The sequence below is a fragment of the Octopus sinensis genome, linkage group LG8 (genome assembly GCF_006345805.1).
Source record: "Octopus sinensis linkage group LG8, ASM634580v1, whole genome shotgun sequence".
NCBI classification, from domain to species: Eukaryota; Metazoa; Mollusca; class Cephalopoda; order Octopoda; family Octopodidae; genus Octopus; species Octopus sinensis.
In genome coordinates this window covers 4761379-4777839 of record NC_043004.1, presented here as the reverse complement: position 1 = coordinate 4777839, position 16461 = coordinate 4761379, and the positions used below count along the sequence as shown (strand labels likewise).

General features: G+C 36.1%; 1 protein-coding gene and 1 long non-coding RNA gene across 2 annotated transcripts in view; both read right to left on the bottom strand.

The window, feature by feature from the left end:
* The window catches only part of LOC115215117 (tyrosine-protein kinase Abl), a 215069-nt gene that overhangs the window by 65837 nt on the left and 132771 nt on the right, over window positions 1–16461 (bottom strand). The gene's annotated exons all lie outside the window — the stretch shown is intronic.
* On the bottom strand, window positions 6470–15560 carry LOC118764480. The gene is made up of 3 exons (XR_005000287.1): window positions 15465–15560; window positions 8164–8167; window positions 6470–6484 (listed from the first exon to the last, which is right to left on the bottom strand). It is a non-coding gene; the product is annotated as an uncharacterized LOC118764480 (long non-coding RNA).

Genomic DNA, 16461 nt, shown 5'->3' with positions numbered 1-16461 from the left:
GTCATCAATACGATACATAATGATGATGAAGTGATTGAAGAGTCATGAGTTTATATACAACACTGTGTACTGTGTTGTGGCGTGAAGAGGACACTGAATAACAATGCCCCACCCCCAGTCTATTTATTATGCAACAAGTTATGTAAGAAATCTTAGAGCTGGAGATCGTCACCAACACAAAAGCTAAGTCATTCTGTTGTTGAGATTTCTAATGAGCATAACTGGGTCAGATGATCTTCCTATCAACAGCAGCCAATGGGGAAGCCTCTGAACATTTACTCAACCTGCCAGAAATAGCAAGTAAAATTCTTTTAAGTCATATACCAATCCGATTGGACAATGTATTCATGGCTATGCAAGTAAACAGGATGTTCAAGGTTGAAATACCTTTTGAACAAAGGTCTACCCAATTAGAGTTGACCTGGTATAAAACAACAACAGCCACTACCTTATAAAAACTTGAGTAAGAATAAGGTAGCTGATATGAAATATATGTAAGGTTATGAATTTTGTTATATGTACTACATGACAGAAGAGTTGAAGTATAAACACAAAAATAAAAATAATAAAAATAAAAAGTGAAGAGGTTAAAGCCTCTCATGACTTAGTCACAGAATAAACACCTTAATGAGACACACCAGGAAGAAGTACATTTGTTGGATCACAAGGGAGAAGTACTGGGGGAATAGAATGAAAAGTTTCTCAAGTCAATGACGTAGATTTGACAAGTGAAAAACAAAAAATATCAAAATGCAAGCATCATCCAAAACGTCTTGACAGCTTCAAGACTGAATTTTCAAGAAAATATATCTATTATTATTACTATCATTATGATTATTATTATTATTATTATTATGATTATAATTATTATTATTATTATTATTGTGAACTGGCAGAATTGTTAGCATGCTGGACGAAATGCTTAGTGTTATTTCACTCATCGCTAAGTTCTGAGTTCAAATTGCGCCGAGGTCAACTTTACCGTTCATCCTTTCGGAATCAATAAATTAAGTACCAGTTGAGTACTGAGGTTGAAGCAATCGATTATCCCTCTCCCCAAATTTCAGGCCTTGTGCCTATAGTAGAAAGGATTATTATTATTATTATTATTATCATTATTATTGGTCAACATGGCCATTCATCTTTTCAGGGTTGAATAAGTACCAGTTTAACACTGGAGTCAATGAAATTAGCTAAACCCCACACCCACCAAAAAATTTCAGGTCTTGTGCCTATAGTTCAAAGAATTATTATTATTATTATTATTATTATACTACTACTACTACTACTACTACTACTGTAAAGGCAGTGAGCTAGCAGACTCTTTTAATATGGCAGATAAAATGCTTAGCAGCATTTCATCTGTCTTAAAGTTCTGAGTTTAAATGTCATCAGGGTCAACTTTACCTTTCATCTGTTCAAGGTCAATAAAATAATTCCCAGATGGGTGGGAGGAATCAACTTACCCACTCCCCTGAAATTGTTAGCCTTGTGCCAAAATTTGAAACCAATATTGTTGTTAATGTTACTATTAAATGTGGCAAACTGACAGAATCATTGCCATACCAGACAAAATGCTTAGCGGCATTTCTTCTGGCTCTTAACAAATCCTGCTGAGGTCAAATTTATCTTTGATCCTATCAGGATCAATTAAATAAAGTACCAATTAAGTATAAGTAGATCAATGTTACTGACAAACTCACTCCCCTCAAAAATGCTGACCTTGTGCCTAAAGCAGAAACAATTATTATGTTTATTGTGGAGTAGCAAAATTAATTGAATACTTTGGGGGAAAAAAACACCTTGCAACAAATTACTATTTAGCTTCAAGCCAACTCAGATTGAACAGATCTATAAAAATCAAAATAAGTTCTACTCATAAACCATCCAGGCTCTATTTTTCAGAAATATGTACAACTACTTTATCTGATGTGCTTTTCATTTTCTTGAAATAGAAGATATTATTTGAGAAAAGACTTGGCTATTATTTCTAGAGTGGAGGCATGTAGCTTAGTGGTTAGGGTATCAGCATCATGATCGTAAGATTGTGGTTTCGATTCCTGGACCGGGTGACGCGTTGTGTTCTTGAGCAAAACACTTCATTTCACATTGCTCCAGTCCACTCAGCTGGCAAAAATGAGTAACGCTGCGATGGACTGGCATCCCATCCACCTGGGGAACAAATACACCATAGAAACCGGGAAACTGGGCCCATGAGCCTGGCTAGGCTTTAAAAAGGGCGTATTTATTTTATTTTATTATTTCTAGAAGTAACAACCACTTGAGTGTCTATGTAGAGACATACTCATTGGTTACACTCAGAAATAGATCATATCCAGGAGAGCCAACTTCATGTTACATTTCTATGAAAATTCTACTATTTTCTACTAAAAATAATAAGATTTATTACTGAATACTATAAGGCTTCAGTCGGTGGTAGATTTCTGCAAGTACTTTTCAATAAATCTTAATAACATGGGGTCATGTTACCTGTATTCAGATCTTATTTCCTTTTTGCTACATAGTATGACACCCCTTTCACTCCACAGGTCTGTTATTGCTAGTTCCAAGAGAAATTGGTTCATTTTCAAACAACTGAATTTCATGTTATTATTGTGTGCTGGATATAGCCGTAAACATAAGTAACGGTTCTGTCTTGCATGTATGAACACCTCAAGTACACCTATTGTTTTCTCACCAGTTCTAAAATACTGATTTCTTAGACAGTCATTCAAATTAACCTCTGTAATTGATTGGTAGTTATTTTGATCAACTCTCTAGCAAAAACACAAGTCAAAATCCCATTCCGCACAGTTTGAAATCAGAAATATGAAGAGACAATTTCAAACCCCACTGACTTCCTGTTTACTTCTTTCCATCAAGGCAAAATTCCTGGTGCTATTCCGGGTGGGTTATGGCCCCTGCTGTTTCCTGAGAAAAGTTTTAGTCATCATCATCGTCATCACCACAGAGACTTTGAATTCACTTTACTAGAATGAAAAACATAGAGGTTTGTGACGGTGCTCTTGCAAATGTTGAATTACTCACTGCTGATCCTCACATTGCTTTTGATACCATACACATGGCATAAACAACTAGTACAAACTTTTACACACAGCTGGAGTTTTCATTGCTCACCAGTTTTTGCAATGTGTGTGCATATGTGCACACATGTGTGAGTCAGTGAATGAAGAAAGAACCATTTTTGTTTACATGTTATGACAATGGCTTTCTCACCCAAAATAAATGATGCTCTGTTTATGTAAAATATTAACACAATCATTTTCTAAGTAATTTTCTAATTCATAGATCAGTGACTAGTTGTCACTTGGAAAACTATATATTTTGAATGGGAATTTGGCAGCGCCATCTCTAGTCAAACAATTATTCTGTGCTGATGAAGGGAAATAACCCAGAAATCGTGATACACAGATATTGCTTTGAGCGGAGTGGGGGTGCTAGATTCCCTTGTTCGAAAATATAAGGACACAGATCGTGTCGTATAGCCAGCTGGAGAGGATGTCTCCTGGGGCTAAATTACAGCAACATTTGTCCTAAACCAGGACTACTATATTATGTTGGCAAACAATCTTTACTACATAGTACCGTTGCTGAATATCTCACAATGTGAGATTTAAAAATAGTAATAATCATTCATGTGCATACTGGGCATTTTAACCTACAATCCTTGAGAAACTATATGTAACCTTAAAATAGGACCACTGGTTTTGTTCAGTTTTTTTTACCCAGACAGTAAATATTCCAAAGACAAAACACATGTTTATCTATATAGGTCCAAAACCCAAACTGTGTTTCTCATGAAATATAGTATCAAACTACAAGATAACTATAGCTGAAGGTCATTCGAAAAAATATAAAAACCTCCCTTTCCTCCTAAGAAATACTCCCTTCAGATCACTTAGCAACTGCATTTCAGTTTACTGTTTTATCAACATTTTACTGGTGAACACTGAACACTCCATTTCTGTAGCAAGATGCTCCAGCTTCCACTGGTTTCATGGCACATTACTTGTGAAATAATTACAAACCAATGTCCTGAGATTCTAGATGTACAACAAAATGCACAACAAATGGCTAGAATAAAATTTATGCTGCTCCAAAATCCTATCTTATCATACCGCTCACAGACCTTTTATCCTTCCATTCATACTAACACACAATTCCCCAGCCTCATGGAAATATGCCTGTATTTTCTTCTTAAAAGACAAGAAAGACATCAAACTACAGCTTTATCATAAATTCATTTTTACATGTCTACTCCGAAACACACACACACACACAAAAAATTAGATAAAATAAAACCAGCCATCCAATTCCAGAAAGGAATAATTTCACTGTTGTAGTATTTTCTTTGCACTATGAAAATAGGGAGCAACCAACCATAATTTATAACATCTAAAAAAATTATCCATTTCTAAGCAACTCTGCATCAAAAGACTGTTATGAAAAACTAAAATTTCTAGTTTGGTTGTACAGATTTTATGCAAATAATGTAAGAAATTTTCTAAAACTATGAACTATATGTCTTTAGGATAAATGTCTTGAGGACAAATGTCTTTTGGATAAATCTCTTTAGGATAAATTATGAATTGTATGTCTTTAGGATAAATTTCGTTTCATTCGTTTAACTGCACTAAAATGCAGTCAATTCTCAGTTCAACCAAAATTTAAAATAGTTTTCCTTCTTTAAGAGGAAATATACAAACCAAAGGCAAAATTTGAAAGGAACGAAAGGAAGAAAATTTTCAATTATCTGAAAGTGGAAAATTACATAAAAGTGAACTTTGGAAACCTGCTTGAACTAGAATTTTCCTAACACCAAAATTCATGCTAAATAAAAATTTTTTAAATTCTGTTTCATCTCTATCCAAATTTTTATATTTCCAACATTTTTTTTTCCCCCCATTTTATATTTATGGGTGAGATGGGTTTTTATTAATGCATTTCCTTTTACAGCTGAATGATACATTCCTTCAATAAACCACTCAGCTGTGAAATACAAATGGAATAGTAGGGGAAAGATAGAGTAGCTATATGCTTTGCTCAAGCCCACAACACATTAAATCTCAACAATATGGTTAGCAGACTAGCAACATAATTGCACAACAGCCAAGTGAATTTCTAATAAACAACAAAATAGGACCCATATGGAGTTTATCAGAGAAAAAATACATTAGTTCTACAGGTTGGCCAACTACCCATTTTACAACCATATTCTAATGAAATACACTATACCTATGTGTTTCGATTAACTTTGAAAATAATCAAGAATTTGGAAGGATTCACTAAAACAAACATTTTCATTAAGCTGGTGTTTGGAACTCAACAAAAATGTTCTTACACAAATCATGATGGGAAGTTTTAATTTAAACACAAACACTTTAAAATAGGAGGTTTTGTACTACAGAACTAAGGGCAGTCTCGGAGAAGATGGTACTAAAACAGTTAGAAAGCAAGACTGATCATTTCTAAGATAAAGGAGTGAATTGAAGCATAAATAATATATGGTATTCTGGGCCGTTATTTGCTTTATGCTATCGGAAAATATATAAATGGATTGAGCTGTAAAAGTACTTGTTGAGATGTTTAGTATGTACTATCTTGTACACTTAGTGATTGATTCATTAGATCTTTGGCAAGTACAGTGAAAATGATGCTTCTCTGAGTGGATCATCATAAGACAGAAACATGTACAGTGTTGTCACTTGTACTTGTCATGAAAATGACACTAATGTAAGTTCTCAACTAAATAATTTTATTTTCATCATTCATCATCATCATTTTAACATTTTACCATGCAAGCATGGAGACAGATGGACTTACTGAGGCAAATTTTCTATGGCTGGACACTACCCTGTAGCCAACCCTTATTTGTCTCCAACCAAGATAATATTTCCCCCCCCCCCCCCCCCCGAGATCTGACATGTTTTCACAGAGTATTGAAAATGAATAACATTCATTTACAACAGTCCTGCAATGTCAAAACAAAAAGATACAAACATTCACATCCTACACCCCTCCCCTTCTCACACACACATAATGGACTTTTTTTCACTTCCTGTCTACTAAATCTTCTCATAAGGCTTTTTGTCAACCTGAGGTTATCATAGGATAACCAAGGTGTCACACAGTTGGATTGAATCCAAAACCATGTGGCCTGGGAAGCAAACTCCTTAACAGCACAACCAATTTTTTTCCCTTCTAATTTGGTTTTTAATGTTCTCTGCAAGATGCAAGTACAGATGGTTAAAGTGCCATATTTATGTGCAGGCAGGCAAACAACAACAACAATAGATATAAAAATAAATATAAGGTCAATAAGAAAGCATCCATGCAGTCATATGATCTACTTAAAATAGTAGCCAAAGCTCCCTCAGTGCACAGTACTGCCTTAAACCTTTAGCATTCAGATTACTCAGACATATGTAATGCTCACTCTCGTACCCAAGAGATTTCAATGAAGCTTATTTTTAGGATGACATTGTAAGGTAAGTGTGAGGGGCCAGATTGGTCAGTTTGAACATAAAACAGGTAGAATATTCGAGTCAGATATAAGAGGTTTCAATGACACATAGTCTGGTTTGCAAAAAAAAAAAAAAAAAAGCAGAACAATCACGGCAGGAAAACTTTTGATCATAAACCTACTCCATCAACAAGAGCCAAGTAATTTACATAACAAAATAATTTTTTTTTTCTAGGCATAGGAGTGGTTGTGTGGTAAGTAGCTTGCTTACCAACCACATGGTTCCGGGTTCAGTCTCACTGCGTGAAACCTTGGGCAAGTGTCTTCTGCCAACCAAAGCCTTGTGAGTGGACTTGGTAGACGGAAATTGAAAGAAGCCCATCATATATACGTGTGTGTGTTTATGTATATGTTTGTGTGTCCGTGTTTGTCCCCCGCCCCAGTATCGCTTGACAACTGATGCTGGTGCATTTGCGTCCCCGTAACTTAGCGATTCGGCAAAAGAGACCGATAGACTAAGCACTAGGCTTACAAAGAATACGTCCTGGGGTCGATTTGCTCGACTAAAGGCAGTGCTCCAGCATGGCCACAGTCAAATGACTGAAACAAGTAAAAGAGTAATTACTGAAATAAATGAATAAAATAATTTTTTTTTTTAATTACTAAATAAACTTCCAGGTGATGTTGCCTCCTTAGAAAATATGTTTACTACAACTGAGAAAACTACAAAAATATTTATCAGGTTACTAGGTCTGTGATAATACTCTTATCTTTAAAAAAACTTAAATTGTGTCTTGAAAATGTGTTTACGTTGTTTACAAGCAAAGGAAATAAATAAATAGATAAATAACTGGTTAAATAGATAAATAAAAATATCCTTGAGAATGTTTTGGCAAAGAAACAAGCTGAATTTGTGTAAGTTGCAACAATGCCTCAATTATTCTTTCCTTCAAAGCTTTGCCCACAACCAGTAGAAACGTACTATTTCTAAGCTGTCCATTCATTAATTACTTCAATCTTGTTCATTCATACCATCACTTCTTCCTACAACTGCTCTTCATTAGTAAGCGCATTTTTTTGTAACCTATCCTTATCAGCTTTTCTCCAGGCATGTATGCAGTTTACAGCTCTGCTTTACACATCAACAGGTTTGCATGAACCAGTAAGGGAGTTCAAGTCAGTTGGGGAATGGAGCTTCAACAGTGGTTCATTTGCTCAAATGTAGTGGCTAAATCTTGCTCAATAAGCAGTCTACTGTCTTCAAAAATTGTGACCATATGGTTTCATTCCTAAATGCAGTGACAGTAAATATATTCCCATTTCACAGCAAATACAGGCTGTTACAATCTTTCAAAACATTAAGCTAGTTTACATAAAATGTATTCTTCATTTGTTTTAATATAATTCATACGGGTTCAGTCCCACTGCGTGGCATCTTGGGCAAGTGTCTTCTGCTATAGCCCCGGGCCGACCAATGCCTTGTGAGTGGATTTGGTAGACGGAAACTGAAAGAAGCCTGTCGTATATATGTATATATATATATATATATATATATAAATGTATGTGTGTGTGTTTGTGCGTCTGTGTTTGTCCCCCTAGCATTGCTTGACAACCGATGCTGGTGTGTTTACGTCCCCGTCACTTAGCGGTTCGGCAAAAGAGACCGATAGAATAAGTACTGGGCTTACAAAGAATAAGTCCCGGGGTCGATTTGCTCGACTAAAGGCAGTGCTCCAGCATGGCCGCAGTCAAATCACTGAAGCAAGTAAAAGAGTAAAGAGTAAAAGAGAGGTCTATTTGTATGGATGAGTATACATGATTATTTAATAAATATCCCCTATGTCATTGTGCCATAGTGGTTTGGGTATCTGGCTCATGACTGTACGGTCATGAGTTCAATTCCTGGCTGTGCATTGTGTTGTTGAGTAAGACACTTTATTTCACATTGCTCGAGTACACTCAGCTGGCAAAAATGAGTTGCACCTGTGTTTCACAGGGCCAGCTATGTCACTTCTGTGTCGTGCAGAATCTCCCTGAGAAGTACATTAAGGGTACCCACGTTTGCAGAGTGCCCAGTCACTTACATGTTAATTTCACAAGCAGGCTGTTCCACAAGTCAGATCAACCAAACTGATGGAATGCCAGTTTAGTTAGTTAATGTCAACATTATTAAACTCCAGCTCAAATCTGATCAATCAGATTCACAATCAGACATCCCAGTCACACCATCCCATCTTTCTTCCAAGCTCAGTTTAATCTTTAATGTGACCCTTTTTTTAAAAAAAAAGACAGTGGGTATGATTTGAAAGAGATCTGATTGCTATTTCTCATAAATCTAATAACTGCATAGAGGTTTCCTCAATGGCTTAACCATGTAGAGGCTTTCCTCATTGGTTTAACTGCATGAAGGTTTGTTTGACCTTTGATTCAGGTAGTTAATTCAGTCAAAGTCAATAAATTATCATTAGGTATCTTACACAATGTATCTGGTTCTTAAAAGGCTGGAAAGATTTGACAAAATATAGTAGTGCTTTGTCCAATAAATTGAAATTCTTAAAGAGAATTTTTAAAATATTAACATTCTCTAAATAAAAAAAATTAGAACAGGAGGAGTCCAATAAACTGTTGAACTTGCTGTTAGGAAATTGAACTACTGATCAAAACAACTGAAAATTTAAACATTGTTGACATCATCATCATCATCTTCATTTAAGGTCCATTGCCCATGCTGTCTAATGACTGAAACAAGTAAAAGATCATCACCATTTAACATCTGTTGGCCATGCTGGCAAAGATTGAATGGTTTGACAAGAGCTGGCAAGCTGAAAAGTTGCACCAATCTCCATCTGATTTGGCATGGTTTCTACAGCTGGATGCCCTTCCTAATGCCAACCACTTTATAGAGTGTGCTAGATGCTTTTATGTGACACTGCAAGGGTGTTTTTACATGGCATATGTGCTTTTACTTGGTTCTACAAGGGTGCTTTTACATGGCCATGCATAGGCACTTTTCACAATGGTTATTTCACAATATATCTACAGATCTTTCCTAGTGTAAAAGTTTCTTTGGCAGAGGCCCCATACTAGTTTCAATTTGAATAATCTGAAATGAACATATAAGAACCAATGAGCCACATGGTCATTGTGTGGCTTGTATTGAGACACTAAAAATTTAAGTAACAATATAGATTATACTCAAATTCTACTACATTACTGATATTGGCTTCTGACATTGCTTCAAGGCCACAAATTTTGAGGTATGGTTGATTAAATTGATACCAGTACTTAAATGGATCTTTATTTTTATCAGCCTGAGAATGATGAAGGGCAAAGTTGATCTCAGAGAGTTTAAATTCAGAATACAAAATGCCTTAACTAAATGCAACAAGGTTTTTTTTTTTTTTAACAATCTAATGATTCCCTCAATCCTACTACCCTACTCACCTACATACTTCAATTTCATGGCAGATTTTGATTATTTTAGGTTGTACTTTATTAAATCTCAGTTTCTTTGAATTTATCAATTGTACACTACTACCACTAGCTTTTCCTGTCCGGTATTTTTAAGTCATCACACATACACATGGGGAACAGTTCAAATATGTTTGACATTACCTTTGCTTATATTTTAAAAATTCAAAATACCTCAGAAGCCTTAAATTTTAATTCAAACCCAAGTTACTCCAGAGTTGCCTCACTTGGTATCTGGATGAAGATAACTAAAAAGTTTGAAATGCCTCCATTGGTCTAAAAGAAGGTATTCACATCTGACAATGGTATTTTAACACCTTTCTGTCTTAAGCAAGAAATTTTTCTCCTTGACAAACCTCTTTCAACTTGCCTTTACAGATTTATTAACATATCTATCAAACATATTTGAACCAATCTTAAGTTTTCTTACTCTCCGTTACTATTTCAAGCATTTATACAAAACAAATAGATTTGTTTGATATCACATACTTCTTGCTTAGTTTAGAACCTGCTGCATACTCAGTTGAAGAATACAAAGTAAAAATGTGTCAAAACGAAATGACACATATAAAAGATAAATTGTGATTTTCTGGGGACAACCTGAGAATATATTTTGCAGTAAATAACTGGCCAATCCCTGGAGTTCATGAACTGCTTGTTACAAGTGAAATAATTCTCTAGTAACAGTGCAGTCATTGAAACTTCTTCAAAAACTGTAAATCCAATTCTAGTTTACAACTTCCATTATATATTCTATTTCATTTGTTACAATGTACGAGGGAGTGAAAATGTCATAACAAAACGTTATTGAAATTTTAGTTTTGTTTCCATTTTCATTGTAGCTAGAATGAAATGAGAAAAAATACTTTTCTTCCATGGTAAAGACACTATAGATTACATATAACCTTTCCTTTTCAAATAGATACCACCTAAACAGATTTTACCATTACTGCTCATGACTTTTAAACACACTTTAGAAAATTTAGCTGTTTTGACTAAGCGCATTATAACACTGCATGTGATGTATGGCATGTGTACTAATTAAAAAAAAAAAAAGAAAACCCAGTAAAATAGAATAAGAATGGAACATTTCCCATTTAGTATCAAATAACACATCAAAGACTCCATAGGGAAGCCAATAGCATTTTCTTTGCAGCACAATATCTCAATGTCTACAGTGATACGGCAGAACCTTTCTGCTTCCTTTTTTCAGATATTGTTGAGTAGATTTTTTAACAATTACAGTTTGAGATTGTAATTATCAATCTAATTATAGAATTTTAAAAAATACAGCTCAATTGATTGTTACAGATTAACAACACAGTAAGCTTTTCTTGTACAGAAAATATAAGAGCCAGCTACATCAAGCTTCACTCCTGACATCTCCAGCAATCACTGTCAACAAATTAACAGTTTTTAAGATGTAAAAAAAAAAGCAAACTAGCAGAGTAACTAAATACGATACTGAACTATAATCTTGAACCCAATACAGCTATTTATTTTATTGTGCTTCTGTGCAAGAGATTTTAAGCTGTCAACAAAAAGTACCACAATTTCTTGGTAGAGTGACCTGCATTCAACCCAAGGAGAAATCTGATTCATCAATTCGTTACTATAGAAACCAAAGTTAACCCTTTTGCTATTCTAGAGAAATAAAATTCTTTTGTTTCAGTTAATTTTGAAAAAAAATAAGGAATAACTTCGTCATTATTAAGCAGCAAAATTTTGATGGGAGGTTTTGAATTTAGACCACTTCAAAACAGGCAGTTTGTCTTATAGAACCGTGGGTAGCTTCAGGTAGATTGGTATCAAAAATGGTTAAACATTAACCTTATGAACTCTGGTGATCTCAAAAAGACTGGTTATGAAAGGAAATAAAGTAAAACTGATAGTAAAGTAGAACATTGTCATTGGCTGACTAATGAGTTGAGCAATATATCTTAAGTATGATTTCAAACCCTGCCATTGAACAAAAACATATAGCCCAAAATACAAAAATGCTCTTCCTTTTCACGTCTGTGTATGCTACCACTTGAGTGATTTACATGAATGAAGCTATTCATGTTAGAGCTACTTCAATAATTTATATCTACTATTTCAGTATAGATGCAGGCATGACTGCTTGGTAAGAAGCTTGCTTCCAAACCACTTGGTTTCAGGTTCAGTCCCACAGTGTGGCACTTTGGACAGGCATCTTTTACTGATAGCCTTGAGCTGACCAAAGCCTTGTGAGTAGAACTGATAGACATTGAAAAAAGATGTGTGTGTGTGTGTGTGTCCCCCATCCCCATACTTGACAACTATTGTCCTTATAACTTAATGGTTCAGCAAAACAGACCCCTAGAATAAGTACAAGACTTTAAAAGTAAATACTGGGATCGATTTGTATGACTAAATCCTTCAAGGCAATGCCCCAGCAAAGCAGCAGTCAAATGAGTGAGACAAGTAAAATGATGGAATATAACAGATGCTAATAATCAAATCATGATTATATCATCATCATCATTTAACGTCTGCTTTCCATGCTAGCATGGGTTGGATGGTTCAACTGGGGTCTGGGGAGCCCGAAGGCTGCACCAGGCCAGTCAGATCTGGCAGTGTTTCTACAGCTGGATGCCCTTCCTAACGCCAACCACTCCGAGAGTGTAGTGGGTGATTTTATGTGCCACTGACACAGATGCCAGACGAGGCTGGCGAACAGCCACGCTCGGATGGTGTTTTTTTATGTGCCACCGACACAGGTGCCAGACGAGGCTGGCAGATGGCCATGCTCGGATGGTGTTTTTATGTGCCACCGACACAGGTGCCAGATGAGGCTGGCGAACGGCCACGATCGGATGGTGTTTGTTACGTGCCCACAGCACGGAGGCCAGTCGATGCGGTACTGGCTACGGCCACGTTCGGATGGTTTTCTTGTGTGCCACCGGCACTGGTACCACAAAGATACAAATTCCATTGATGTTCATCTATTTTGATGAAAGCCAAAAAAAAAAATGATAGAAAAACCATGAGCCCAACCACAGTAAAAACCAATGTTTAAATGCTTACAACAGAGTTAACTCTACTAAATTCTTCCAAGACCTAAGCAGTAGCCCTGTTGTTTAGCTCCAGATCGACCCTGATCCCATAACCCCTTGATTAAAGGCATTCCAGCCATGACCTTATCGTTTTTTGGTGGGGTATGTAGAAATATATTACTTCATATTTTTTCTTTATTTAAGACAGTAGGATATAATTTGAAGGAGATTTGGCTACTATTTCTAGCATGTCGAGTAACCACACAGGTTTTCTCGAAACCAAGTGGGGTCTGAGGCCTACCTTCCAAGCTGACTCCTCTCAGGATTGACCAAAAGTAAACCAACATAAAAACAACTAAGTACAAAGCCAATGAGGGAGCTTCTACATATTTACTTGATCTGCTACAAATAACAACCAAATCTCCTTCATATTACATCCTACCATCTGACAAAAAAATAAAATAAAATAAAACACATGGTTCCAGATTCGCTGCACATAGGAAAAAGACAACTGAAAAGACAGGATGGTCATAATTAGAACACCTTTGGTCACAGTCTGCTTGATCAGTACTAACAGCAGTGGGGGTGGACTAAATAACAACTCCTCTCTCTTAAAATGACTTCTTAACATTCTAGACTATAAAAAAAATAATTGATTTTTAAATTTATGAGGCACTTTAAATGAAGTTAAATAGGGTTGGGCATGTAGGGAATTGACAGATATCATTACTATAAATGTAGAAAAAATGCATAAGAAAAAAATCATGTCTTCCGTGTAGCAACAGTGTAAAGAATGGCAATATGTTTAATAAACATATAAGGCGCATATATAATAAGCATATAAGATTAGTTGTTGCTTTCTTGTTTAGTTGCAGGTCAAGAATGGTTGAACAGGCTGGTGATCAAAGGCATTCCAGTCATGACAATTCTGCCTTTTCACATGTAGTATAGGTATGTCACAAAGAAAACTATAGAAATCTATTGTATGATAGATTGCGATTTGAATACGATTTAGCTGCTATTTCTAGCGGTCAGAGTAACCATACTAACGTTACCTCGCTGATTCAGTGTTGTGTTTTAGATAATATGTTCAAAAGCAAAATAATTTTGGAATTATTATCTTCACTAAAACCTACCTACAGCTCCTAGGACTTTATTTCTCTTTGCTATATTCAAAATCAACATACATAGCGGCAGGTGTGGCTGTGTGGTAAGAAGTTTACTTCCAAACCACAGGGTTCTGGGTTCAGTCCCACTGCATGGCCCTTTGGGTAAATGCCTTCTACTATAGCCTGGGGACAACCAAGCCTTGTGAGTGGATTTGGTAGATGTAAATTGAAAGAAGCCCGTTGCATACATATCTATATATGTGAGTGTGTGTGTGTGTCTTTGTTCCCCGTTGCCTCTACTAGCACCACCTGACAACCAATGTTGGTGTGTTTATAACTCCATAACTTAGCAGTTCTGCAAAAGAGACTGACAGAATAAGTACCAGCTTAAACCAAAAAAAAAAAAACAAATAAGTCCTGAGGTCAATTCGTTTGACTAAAAGTTCTTCAAAACAGTGCTCCAGCATGGCCATAGTCAATTGACTGAAACAAGTAAAAGAAGATACTCCAGCATTTAACAGTTCAGTCCTCGTGTTCACAGTCACCAACTCTGACTGAATAAAATCAACAAAGAAATTCCAGTTATGAAGATTTGACATGTTAATATACCTCTGAATTCAACAAGTGACTTAAGACAGGCTTGAATATGAATGAGTGAAAGTTGGGAGTGAGTGTCTGAGTGAAAGTGTCATTAGTGAATGAAATAAGAGTGAGTGAGCAAATAGGAGTGGATGAAAGTTGAGAGTGAGTGAGTATGAGTTGTGTTTCCAAGTGTGTATGCATGTGAGTGAATGAATATCCATGTGTGTGTGCAAGTAAGTGAATGCTAATGCTGGTGTGTGTGTGTGTGTGTGTGTGTGTGTGTGTGTGTGTGTGTGTGTGTGTGTGTGTGTAAATGTGTGCATGCAAATTTTGTGTGTGAATGACTGTTTATGTGTGTTTAGATGACAGCACTCACATGAAAATTTTTAGAGCAATATTTTTACAATGGAATGTACTTAATTGCATCCCAGAAAATTTAACCTTATTACATAATTGCTCACTTCTTAATTTTGCGTGCGTGTATGCACGCGTGCACACACACACATGCATGCATGTGTATTTGTCAATATAAATATATGTTTAACTATATGCATACATGCATATGTGAATGTCTGTGCACATGCATAAGAGTGTACAAGAAGAAGAGCGGATACACATTTGCTTGTGTGTGGGAATGTGATTATTAGAATATTCGTACCAAAAAAAATTCTATTTTTAGGTTCCTGTCAAGTGTCTGTTAACCCTTCAGCATTTAAATTTGACTGTCAAATGTAATGGTTATTCATTCATATTGTTTTGAATTAATAATGCATTATCTCATAGCTTCAAGACTTAGAAAACACGACTGTTTATTTTTAGAATGACAAATGTTGGGTAGGTGTAAGATGCTGGATCTGGCCACTTTCAACATAAAACATATAGAATATTTGGGCTGGAAATGGTCCAAGTAGGGCACCAACAGTTTTGTTGTTTTCAGTGTTTGTTTTTAATGCCAGAATATCAAACAATCTTGCAAGTGAGAGATGACAACCAGTGTGTTTACAAAATTACAAACAATTAAAACATCTTGCTGTGTTTGTTATGAATTTATTAACTGTTAACCATGTAATGGTTACATCCACATGCATTTTGTTTGACTAAATAGGGGTCATATGGATGCATATGCAGCTGTGTAGAAACCACAAGGCTTCAGGTTCAATCCCACTCTGCAGTACGTTGAATATGGTCTAATATTAAAGCTTCTGGTTCTATAAAAGCCTAAAGCTGTTATGTTGTACTTGTATCAGTCATTAGACTGTGGTCAGGCTGGGGCACCACCTTGCATCCGCCACGATGATGTCAAGCTTCTGGAGATCTTCCTTTTAATCACAACCAGGTATTTGGTGCTAATCACAGCCTGTCACGAGGCCTCACGCAGCCCACAGCTACTGTATCAAGTGAGAGAAAGGGCCTGGTAAGATAGTCTGGCAGGAAGCAGAGAACATGTCCATACCATGAGGTGGGAGACTGCAGGCTGATGCATGTGCACATGCAGTTCTTCACTGGAAATGTGATGGTACCATCTGATGTTCTTGATAGTTCTCAGGGCTCTGCTATCAAAGCCACCAATCCTCTTTGCCAGGGTCTTTGCAAGGGGCCATGTTTCTGCTCCTCAGAGGAGAACAGAGAGGACTGATGCATTGTATCAGTCTCTTAGGTGGCTTAGTGGTTAGATTATTCATCTCATGAGTTCAATTTCTGGAGGTGTCTTGTGTCCTTGAACATGGCACTTTATTTCATGTTGGTCCAGTCCACTGAGCTGGCAAAAATGAATTGTACTTTCAATTCAAAGGGCCAG